Consider the following 11,522-nt stretch of genomic DNA (forward strand, 5'->3'; position numbering starts at 1 on the left):
TCCATTTGGAGTTTATTTTTGTGTATGGTGTGAGATAGTGGTCAAGTTTCATTCTTTTGCATGTAGCTGTCCAATTTTCCCAGCACCATTTATTGAAGAGACTGTCTTTTTCCCACCAGATGTTTTTTCCTGCTTTATCAAGTATTAGTTGCCCAAAGAGCCGAGGGTCCATTTCTGGGCTCTCTATTCTGTTCCATTGGTCTATGTGTCTGTTTTTGTGCCAGTACCATGCTGTCTTTGTGATCACAGCTTTGTAGTACAGCTCGAAATCCGGCATTGTGATGCCCCCAGCTTTGTTTTTCCTTTTCAACAGTTCCTTGGAGATTCGGGGTCTTTTCTGGTTCCATACAAATTTAAGGACTATTTGTTCCAGTTCTTTGAAAAACGTTCTCGGTATTTTGATCGGGATAGCATTGAAAGTGTAGATTGCTCTGGGTAGCATGGACATTTTAACTATGTTAATTCTTCCGATCCATGAGCATGGAATATCTTTCCATCTTTTTATGTCTTCCTCAATGTCTTTTAAGAGTGATTTATAGTTTCTAGAATAAAGGTCCTTTACGTCTCTGGTTAAGTTAATTCCAAGGTAACGTATGGTTTTTGGTGCTATTGTAAATGGGATGGATTCCCTGATTTCTCTTTCTTCATTCTCGTTATTCGTGTACAGAAATGCAACTGATTTCTGAGCATTGATTTTGTATCCCGCCACGTTACTGAACTGCTCTATAACTTCTAATAGTTTGGGAGTGGCTTCTTTTGGGTTTTCCATATAGAGTATCATGTCGTCTGCGAAGAGAGACATTTTGACTTCTTCTTTGCCGATTTGAATACCTTTGATCCCTTTTTGTTGTCTGATTGCTGTTGCAAGGACTTCTAGTACTATGTTGAATAATAGTGGCGAGAGTGGGCATCCTTGTCGAGTTCCTGATCTTTAGGGAAAGGCTTCCAGCTTTTCCCCATTGAGAATAATATTTGCAGTAGGCTTTTCATAGATGGCTTTTATGAGATTGAGAAATGTACCTTCTATTCCTACACTCTGAAGGGTTTTAATCAGGAAAGGATGCTGTATTTTGTCAAATGCTTTTTCGGCATCGATTGAGAGGATCATATGGTTCCTGAGTCTTTTCTTGTTGATATGATGTATCACGCTGATTGATTTGCGAATATTGAACCACGCTTGCATCCCAGGTATGAATCCCACTTGATCGTGGTGGATAATCCTTTTAATGAACTGTTGGATTCTATTAGCAAGTATCTTGTTGAGGATTTTGGCGTCCATATTCATTAGGGAAATCGGTCTGTAATTCTCCTTTTTGAGGGGGTCTTTGCCTGGTTTGGGGATCAAGGTAATATTGGCCTCATAGAATGAGTTTGGTAGCTTTCCTTCTGTTTCTGTTTTTTGAAATAGCTTTAGGAGAATAGGTATTATTTCTTCTTTGAATGTTTGGTAGAATTCCCCAGGAAAACTGTCCGGGCCTGGAGTTTTGTTATTTGGAAGGTTGTTTATCACTGACTCAATTTCTTCATAATTAATTGGCCTGTTTAAGAAATCAATTTCTTCCTTTTTCAATCTTGGTAGTTTATAGGTTTCCAGGAAGGATTCCATCTCTTCCAGATTGCTTAGTTTATTGGCATATAGCTGTTGATAAAAATTTCTAATAATCCTTCCAATTTCAATGGTGTTCGTCGTGACCTCTCCTTTTTCATTCATAATTTTAATAATCTGGGTCCTTTCTCTTTTCTTTTGGATAAGTCTTGCCAGTGGTCTGTCAATTTTATTGATTCTCTCCAAGAACCAGCTTCTAGTCCTGTTGATCTGCTCTACTGTACTTCTGGTTTCTGCTTGATTGATTTCAGCTTTAATTTTGGTCAACTGCTTCCTTGTGCGTGGATTAGGCCTGTCCCTCTGTTGCTGTTCCAGCTTCTTGAGGTGAGAATATAAAAACCGCATTTTAGATTTTTCTATTCTTTTGAGCGAGGCTTGGATGGCTATGTATTTCCCCCTTAGGAATGCCTTTTCAGTATCCCATAGGTTTTGGACTGTTGTATTTTCATTCTCATTGGTCTCCATAAATTGTTTAATTTGATTTTTGATTTCCTGGTTTATCGAGTCATTCCTGAGCAGGATGGTTCTTAGTCTCCAAGTGTTTGAGTTTCTTCCAAATTTTTCCTTGTGGTTGAGTTCCAATTTCAGAGCGTTGTGGTCTGAGAATATGCAGGGGATAATTTCAATCTTTTGGTATCGGCTGAGACCTGTTTTGTGTCCCAGAACATGGTCTATTCTTGAAAATGTTCCATGGGCATTAGAATAGAATGAGTATTCTTTGGTTCTGGGGTGTAGTGTTCTATATATATATCTAAGAGGACCAACTCGTCGAGTATGGCATTCAAAGCCTTTGATTCTTTGCTTAGTTTTTGCCAGGGTGTTCTGTCTATTTCTGAGAGTGGAGTGTTGAGGTCCCCTACTATTAATGTATTTTTATCTATATGTCTCTTTATTCTGGTTAAGAGTTGGCTTGTGTATCTTGCTGCTCCCCTGTTGGGGGCATATATATTTATAATTGTCATATCCACTTGTTGAATACTTCCTTTAAGAATAATATAGTGCCCTTCTGCGTCTCTAACTATAGTCTGTAGTTTAAAATCCAATTTATCTGATATGAGAATTGCTACCCCAGCTTTCTTTTGAGGTCCATTTGCGTGAAAGATGGTACTCCATCCCCTTACTCTCAGTCTGAATGCATCTTTGGGTTCGAAATGAGTCTCTTGTAGACAGCAAATGGATGGGTCATTTCTTTTTATCCAATCTGCAACGCTGTGGCATTTAAAGCAAGAATTTAAACGATTAATGTTAAGACTGAGTACTGAGAGATATGCTTTTAATTCTGCCATGTTGTCAGTAAAGTCTTTGTATTGGCTGTGACTTTCTGTTTTGTATCACTCTTGGGGCCTTTTTACTTTTATAGAACCCCCCGTAATACCTCCTGTAGGGCTGGTTTCGTGGTTACGAAATTGGCTAGTGACTGTCGATTCTGAAATGTCTTTATTTCTCCATCAATTCTGAATGACAGCCTTGCTGGATAAAGGATCCTTGGCTGCATGTTTTTCTCTGAAAGAGCTTTAAAAATGCTCCCCCAACCCTTTCTCTCATTCCAGGTCTGTGTAGACAGGTCTGAGGTAATTCTGATGCCTTTGCCTTGGTACGTGAGAAATTTCTTTGCCCTGGCCGCTTTCAATACTGTATCCTTGGATCTCATATTTGCGAATTGCACTATGACGTGACGTGGTGTAGGTCTGTCATGGTTGAGCTTGGGAGGGGTCCTCTCTGCCTCTTGGACACGAATTTTTGTTTCCCTTGCTAGATTAGGGAAGTTTTCAGCTACAATTTGTTCAAATATCTCTTCTAGACCTCTGTTTTTCTCCACCCCCTCGGGGATGCCGATGATTCTTACATTGGATCGTTCGTTGAGTCAGTAATCTCCTGTAGCCAACATTCGTGGGCGTGGATTTTTTTAAGACCATCTTCTATTTTTTTTTTCCTCTATTAACCCATCCTCCAATTCACTAACCCTTTCCTCCGCTTCTGTGACCCTGGCCGTCAGAGCCTCTAGTTTTGCCTGCATTTGGCTCATAGAATTTTTAATTTCTGTCAAATTTGCTCTCATTTCCGCCCTTAGGGATTCTATATTCTCAGTAACATTTTCCTTAATACTTTTTTCAAGTCTACTCATTATCTTGACCATTGTTACTCTGAATTCCATTTCTGATAATTTGGTTACATCCATATCCGTTACTTCTGTGGCAGAGGCCACAGACTCACTGTCTTTTCTTTGCTGGGGCGGGCTTCTCCTTCTTGTCATTCTAATGAGGCGAGGTTGCGGGGTTGTCCAGAGCCCAAAATTATTGACTGGGTCCCAGGCCGTGCCCCTTGTTTTATAGGGATATTAGAGATGTGGGCTTCTTCTTTAAAGATTTTATTTATTTACTTATCTGAGAGAGGGAGAGAGACAGTCAGCAAGAACGGAACAGAAGCAGGGGAGTGAGAGAGGAAGAAGCAGGCTCCCAGCGGAGGAGCCCGATGAGGGACTCCTTTCCGGAACGCTGGGATCACGCCCTAAGCCGGAGACAGGCGCTCAATGACTGTGCCACCCAGGCGCCTCGGGTTGTGGGCTGCTTGATTTTTCAGCCTGCCTTCTGTGTTCTGGGGGAGGGGCCTGCCGCGCCGATACTCAGGCAACCCTGTTTGGTTAGAGTCTCCGTGTCCCCTGCGAGGGAGGATGGGGATGGGCACTCTCTGAGCCGGTATCTCCAGGCTTTTGTTCTCTGGCGGCTTTCCCTGGCGGCCGGCTATGCCTCTTCTGAGAGTCAGAGCAGCAGAGGCAGCATTGTCACAGAACAGAGGGATTGTGGCCCGTTCTCCACTGATGTTCTGGCCACTTTTACTCTGTTACTGTTGGTGCTGCTCAACCCTGCAGCGTCCCGCGATGTGTGCACCAGCTCGGAGTCCCTGCCCTCACTTCCAGGGCCGGCGCGTCTCTGTCCTTTGTGTTTCTAATGCCGCCAGCCACCGGCCACCCCGCACGCTCCTGGGTCTCCCGGTCTCAGTCTATACCCAGTGAGCACACCTCGATTCCGGAGTTTCATGAGAAGCCTGGTGGCGCGCGCACCCGGTTCAGGGTCTCAGTCTGCTGTTTCGCGGGTGCTGACCGCGAGTCCGCCCGCTCCCCCGTGCAGGTGGCCCGCCAGCCACCAGCCGCCCCGCGCGCGCTCCAGGAGCTCCCGGTCTCAGTCTGGATCCCGTGAGCACACCAGGATTCCGGTGTTCCGGGAGATGCCTGGTGGCGCGTGTTCACGGCTCACCGGTCTCAGTCCGCTCTCTCGCGGGTGCCCTCTGTGAGTCCGCCCGCTCCCCCGTGCAGGTGGCTGCCGCTTCCCGGCGCCCAAACACGGCGGCTCCCTCCCCCTTCCATTTATCTTCCGATATCTGTGCACGGTTTACAGCTCCCCTCTTCGTACCTCAATACTCAGCGCTGGAGACATTCATTTGTAGAGATCCAGATGCATCATCCTGCGTCTCAGGCTGATTCCGTGGTTATTTAGGCTGGTCTGGTACCTATCCAGCTCAACTCAGGGGACCGGCTGAAAAGGGGTCCCCTACTCCTCCGCCATCTTAACTCCCTCCCAGTTGTCATTTTTAACTTAAATTTCGAACCACTTTTGTACCCCTTTTTTCAGTTGAGGAAAACAAAACAGAATTGTTTTTCAGTCACTGGGCATTTATATGGCCAATTTTAGCCTGGAGTGAATTTCTACAGCCTAATGACGAACTTCTGCAAATTTCTGTCATAACTCTATGAGAGGCAGCACAGTAAAGGCTGGGTGGGCGGGGGCCATAAAACGCCCCGCTGGCAGTGTCAGCACAGATCGGGTTAAGAGCCCCACTCCCAGCCTGGGTGCCTTGATTTCCGTGGTGCCACCCACTCCCATCGTCCACATGCCCGGAGGTCCCTAGAAGCTCCCACACACAGTGCGGTGGGTTCCACGGGCTCCCACACTGCCCTGCACCTGTGTTTCTGGGCCAGAATCACAAGCGCCTCTTGATGGCTTTGCTTCTATGGACGTCTAAATCATCAGCAAATGTTTTTCCAGTTTGTCAGACATTTAAAGGTTATCTCCTTTTACATTTTTATTGTTACACTGACTGTAGCAAATAGTCAGGGAGGGGTGTATATCCTGGGGGAGATACTGCTCCCCCCCACACACACACGTTAGGGATCAGAAGCTTCTCACAGAAGTAGGACAACTGTAGATTTCCTGATACATGTCGGCCAAAGTCATTCAATTAGCCCCCATGGTGCTCGGCTGCCGAGCTGGAAGGCATCTCTGTGTTCTGCTAGGAGACAGCACCAGCGCTGGGCTTCAGTCAAGGAGAGGAAGGAGCTCTTCACACCATCCTTTCCTGGGTGCAGAGCCTCGGGGGGCTAGGGTCTGACGGGGGCAGTTGGATCAAGGTTGTTTGCAAAACTATGGGAAGCCATGGAGTCCCGGTTACACAAACGAAAAGAAAAAGGAGCCTCCAACCTTGGCCAGTTACAACTTCCTAAAGTAGAGGCTGTAAGTCACAGAATACTTTTCCTTCTTCTCCTGCAGTGTGATTGGAGGCAGGTTTTCCTCTCCCTCATTTCAGCACGATCCAAATGATCAGCTTTGGGGATGGCGCGGGGGATGGGGACCCATGAGGCTGCCATCAAAATTTGCCCGTTTGTGCAGTTGGTCCTGGTGTGGGAGCCCATAGCCTCCTTACGTTTAGGTTACCAAGCGCAAGGGTCACAGATGTATTCAAACACGGGTTTAAACTTTTAAATACCGTTCTCAGCTTAGTAACCAGAGGCAGAATTCAGTGGCCCCGGAATGACTGTAACACACATCCTCCTGTCTCTGTATGCATTGCTCCGAGCCCATTGCCTCTCATCTGGGAGTCAGGTAAGCTCCAACCACAAGTTCTGGTGCTGGCCGCACACTCACTCACCGGGCTGTTTACGTGAATATATTTATGACGGCTGTGAGCTGGAGGCAAAGGGGCCACATCACACGGGATTATTTTGTGCATTCGTGCGCCAACTCTTAATTTTCTAAGACGGTGCACACGAGAAAAATCACTCCTTGTAAATACGTGACTTTGTCAGTGGGGAGGGACTTTAGGCCATCTGATTTACCTAACACTTGCTGGCAGGTGTCAAGCTCCCGAAAGGATTCAGCCCAGATGGGCAGAATCTTGACCTCCAGCTTGATGTGCTTGCAGCCTCGCACCCCTTGCACTCATGGGCTCCCAGCACAGTGTGTGAGCACCGCTTCTAGAAGTTGGAAAAGCAGATGAGCTGGATTCTAAATGAGGTGTTTTCTTACCATCATTAGGGGGCCACACGGAGTCAGCTAGATTCCAGAAGTCATCTGTGGCCTTAGAGTGTCTGGTCCATGCACAGAGTCAGCTGTGGTAGAGAATGCTCGGCCAGCCCACAGAGTCCTGGGCTGTCTCCACGTCATGTCTCCACGTAACACCGTAGAGGCACCTGCCTCATGGTTTCCTCTCCTCCCTCCAGCCCTGGGCCTGCCAGTGAGGCTCGTGTTGCCAGAAGTGACACTCAGTCCGTGTGGATGGTGTGGCAGCCACCAGAGGAGCCCAACGGCATCGCTCTGGGTAAGGAAGCGGCCGTGATTAAAGAGATCGTAGCTCAGAGGGAAATCGCAATTGCATTGATTTCCTCTGTTCTTGTTACATGTCAAAGAGGTTGAACAACAACAACAACAACAAAATCCTGCCTGCCACAGCCCGGCATTTTTAGCGCTGGGAAATGTGGGACCCTCTACTGTCCTGGGAGCTGTGTTCTGAGGTTTCTTTGCAGATTGAAATTTACATTTTGTTAGCCCAGAATTTCTTCCATTTGTTCATGGTTCACAATAAAACCATCTGTAATTGGCCCTTCCTTCAGCTCTGAAATAACCAGGCTGTTTCCATGGGTGTCTGGGAAGCAGCAGCCTCGTTTTTCATGGGAACCAGAGACCTGGACTTTGCTCCCAAGTTCCAGGAAACATCCTCGGCTGCAGGGCCTTCACCTCATCCTTCTAAGAAGTTTCCAGCGTGAATTTTGTGCCTTGGGTCCCTAGGAAATGGTTTACTTTTAATGTTTCATTCAGGGGGGCAACTCTGATAGCATTGATGAAAAGCCTTATTTTTTCTTATTCCCCAAAGGAGGCAAGTTTTATTTAAAAAAGAAATCATCAGTTCCCTTTTTTAGTCACCCCTTCACCATGACAAATTCAGGGCTTCCCCTATGCATGGTGTCGCCTGCATGGTGGGCAGTAAGGAGTGAAGAAGATGCACCTGTCCTCAGGAGGCGTGTGGCTCACGGCACCACTGGGGAGAGGCACAAGGATGATGCAATGTGATAGGTGACTAATAACGGTTCACGAGATGATCCACAAGCGGGTCCCCCAGGCCAAGGGGCTCTCAGCGGACGGAAGGTGGCTTTAGAGCTGGATCTTGTCGATGAGTGGCCTCTGGAGTCCTGGAGGAAGGGAAGAGGGACGTCCACTCAGCCAGAGGGAATGCCTTCTTCCTGTGAGAGTGTAGACAGATCCCTGCCTGCGGATGTGGGCAGGGCCGGGCCTGGGTTGCCTGGGGATGGCCGGCTCTGCCATGCAGGGAGTGCCCAGGGGCCCAGACCTGTGAAATCAGGCATCTAACGGCCAGGGCCCCAGGCTCGATCTACTCTCCAGACCCAGGCCAGCCTCTGATAGGCTATGTCCCTAATCCAGACTCGCGGCAGACCCCCAGATATGTTAGCTCGTGTACTGGGTGGTTTACAGGAAGATTATAAACCTGAGCTTACAGACAGGTAGTGAAATTCACCACTTACACCTGCTTCTGATATTAGGATTCTAAGATTCAGTTTGAAAAAGGGTTTTACTTCATTAGAAAACATTTTTAAATAATCTGTGCTGAGGGCAGTAGGGAGTCCCCCAAGGGCTTTGAGCAGCAAAGTGATGGAATCAGGTTTGCCTTCTAGGTAACAACTAGAGAGGCAAATAGTTTTGAGTTCTTGAGTCACGAACATGGGGAGGACAGAGCCTGAGGCATCCTGACGTCGTCTGCTGCCAGGCTGGGCCCTCCTCAGTCTGACCCTTCCTCGTGCGATTTCTGGAGTTGCTGGGTGGGGTATTTTGCTGAGTACAGTATTTCTGAAATGGGTGACCTTCGGAACCGCAGGTTCTTGCTATTTTAAAATCACAAGGAGCCGGCGAGGAAGCTGCTGGTGAAATGGTATTTCAGATCCTGTCGGATGAGATGGGATCCCAGACACCTGTTAGGCCCCACACCTTGTGCTCCAGACCTGGGGCGGGAGATGGTCTGCAGAGTGCATGGATGGGCCAGAAGTCTCCTGGAGCCCCTCAGCACCACGCCCCGGCTGCTGCCTCTTCTGGACAGAGCAGGGCTAAACATCTGATGACCCAGTGGGTGTCTCCAGCTTGCTGTGAGACAGGAAACCTTTCTGGAGCACAGAATGTGAATTCTGTCCTGTCACAGTCTCATCCTGGGTCCTCCTCGCAAACATGGGGACGTTGTGGCCTGAGCCAGGGCCAGCCCACTGTGCTTGCTGGTCCTTTGCCCCTTCTGTGCCTCTAAAGTCTACATTCGATGTGACTCCACGGCCGTCCCTGCCTGGTTGTGCCCACTGTCATCACACGAGTCTCACTGTCCAAAGATAAAATCTCATCACGTACTTTGAAGGGCATCTGTAACGTTTGTGTGTCTGTTTGAGAAAGCACTGTGAAAGGAGAACTCAGACCATGATGGGGTAGCATTTACATTATTCAGATTGGGAGTCCTAGAAAGTCTTGATACGACCCAGGTGAGATGGGTAAGTGGGCAAACACATGCTCATATGCTCCCGGAGAATGATATGGTCATGTCTGGGCGAGGTGACCCCATCTGTCCTCTCCATCCCGGAGGCCCTTCCTGTCAGGTCTTAAATCCTGGAGTTCTCACACCTCTACCCAAGGAGACACACACGGGACACTCTTGCAGTGTCGTGTTCAATAACAGGGAAAAACAAAGAGCCAGACACCCAAGTGTCCATCAATCAGGCAACAGAAATGTGTATCCTGGGCTCTTCACGCAACAGAAAACATGATAGCAGTTACAGGAATGACCAAGATCTACACGAGCCAACGTGAGGAAGTCTCACAAGCATGTGTTCAGGGGGAAAACAAGTTGCAGGAGAATCCACAGAGCGTGAGAATGTTCCTGTACATTTAAACCTCCAGGAGTGTTACTATAGTCATTTACATGTACAGTCAACGTGTGAGCTCATGGACAGGACTACACCCGGAGTTGAGACGGGGCGTGGCCTCTGAGGAAGAGGAGCTGGTGGGGCCACCAGACAACCTCAACTTTTTCTGTCTCTTCTCTTATATGAAAACAAAAACAGTCCAATTTGGCAAAATCTCAAGATTTGTTCAGTTTGGTACAATCAATATTTGGGTGTTTCATCTGTATCATTCCCAGTATTTCCTGTATGTTTGAAAGATTTATAATAAAAAAGGACGATCATAAGATAAAAACAACACGTTCACTATAGACTTTTTAAAAAACAGAAAATTCAAACAAGTAACAGGCAGAAAATGAGAATCACCCACAATTCCACCACCCCAAAATAATGTTACGATTTTTTTCTTCTGTTCATTTTTCTACTATTTTAATTACAAATAGTTCCTACTTAGAAAGGATTCTCTTCGTTCTAGCACGTGCATGTTTAGCAGCGGTGGCCTGCCCGTGTCCCTGCCACCCCGTCTAGCATGGACAGCCCGCCAGGCCCCCTGAGGGACTTTGTGTTTATCTCTCCTTCAATTTTCTGCATGAGTTTCATAGAGGTAAACTTAAGCCTAAAAAGCTAATACTAGTGCTGCATATTTTTAGATTTCATGCAAACTCCTGTCCTGTGTTTTTCTGTGACTTTGCTCCTCTCTTCCCACGTCACGAATCTTTCCTACATACACACCTTGGCTGTCTGGCTCTGCACACACTGGACGGGATGCTCGCAGCGCCTCCAGCATCCTGGTGCTTGCCTCCTGGCGCGCAGGTGGAAGGGTTCCCCGGGGCACACACCCGGGAACAGCCTTGGTGGGCCACAGAGTTGGAGCCTTTTCAACTCTGCACAATGACGCCCGACCACTTTCCTGAGCAGTAATAGCCATTTGTACTCCCACCAGCAGGTGTAAGGACCCCCATGGTTCTGCACGTCGTTGCCAACACTCGATAGGCTCGGGATCGAAACTTCTTCCCTCCAGAAACTTTGGGTCAGTCAGCTCTCCTGACAGCAGTGCCCATCTCACTCCACCTTCACCAACATCAACATTAATGGGCTTTTTGTTTGTTTGTTTTTTGTTTGTTTTTATCTGGGCCAGTTTGATACATTAAATAGAACATATGAAGAGAACATTTTCAAAGTTTACTGGCCATAAGTTATTATTTTGGGGGGGGGGGGAATTTCCAGTTTATATTCTGTACTAGTTTGTTTCTTAAACAGCAGGAATCTATTTTCTGTCAAGTCCAGAGGCTGGAGGTGTGAGATCCAGGCATGGCTGGGCTGGTGTCTCCAGCAGCCTCTCTCGTTGTCCCCCCTCCCATGTCTTCCCTCACCTGGTCATCCCGCTGTGTGTGCCTGTGTCCTGATCTCCTCTTGTAAGGGTGCCAGTGCCCCCTGGATCAGGGCCCACCCTAGTGACCTCATTTCACCTTAATCCCCTCTGTAAAGACCCTCTCCCCAAATACAGTCACATTGGAGATGCTCAGGGCAAGGACTGTAACCTGTGAATTTGGGGGATGCCATTCAGCCCGTAACACGTCCTTTGGCCATTTTTCTCTTGGGGAGTCGCCCCTTCCTTATGGGCTCTCACATACCTTACTCGTTGGCAGCATCAGAGTACCAAGTGGCTGAGAGACCTGAGTCCGCTGTTGGGCT

General features: G+C 47.6%; 1 long non-coding RNA gene across 2 annotated transcripts in view; it reads left to right on the forward strand.

Annotated features, from left to right (window-relative positions):
* The window catches only part of LOC148107262 (uncharacterized), a 66,032-nt gene extending 55,666 nt beyond the window's left edge, over positions 1-10,366 (forward strand). The window contains exons 7-8 of one of the 2 annotated variants that reach the window (XR_015722750.1): positions 7,101-7,198; positions 8,768-10,366. This is a non-coding gene — a long non-coding RNA (uncharacterized LOC148107262). The other variant, XR_015722751.1, reaches the window with a different exon arrangement.
* Positions 10,367-11,522: the final 1,156 nt, after the last annotated feature.

This window comes from Ursus americanus, chromosome 33 (genome assembly GCF_024610735.1).
Source record: "Ursus americanus isolate L20-20 chromosome 33, mUrsAme1.1.p, whole genome shotgun sequence".
Classification (NCBI taxonomy): domain Eukaryota; kingdom Metazoa; phylum Chordata; class Mammalia; order Carnivora; family Ursidae; genus Ursus; species Ursus americanus.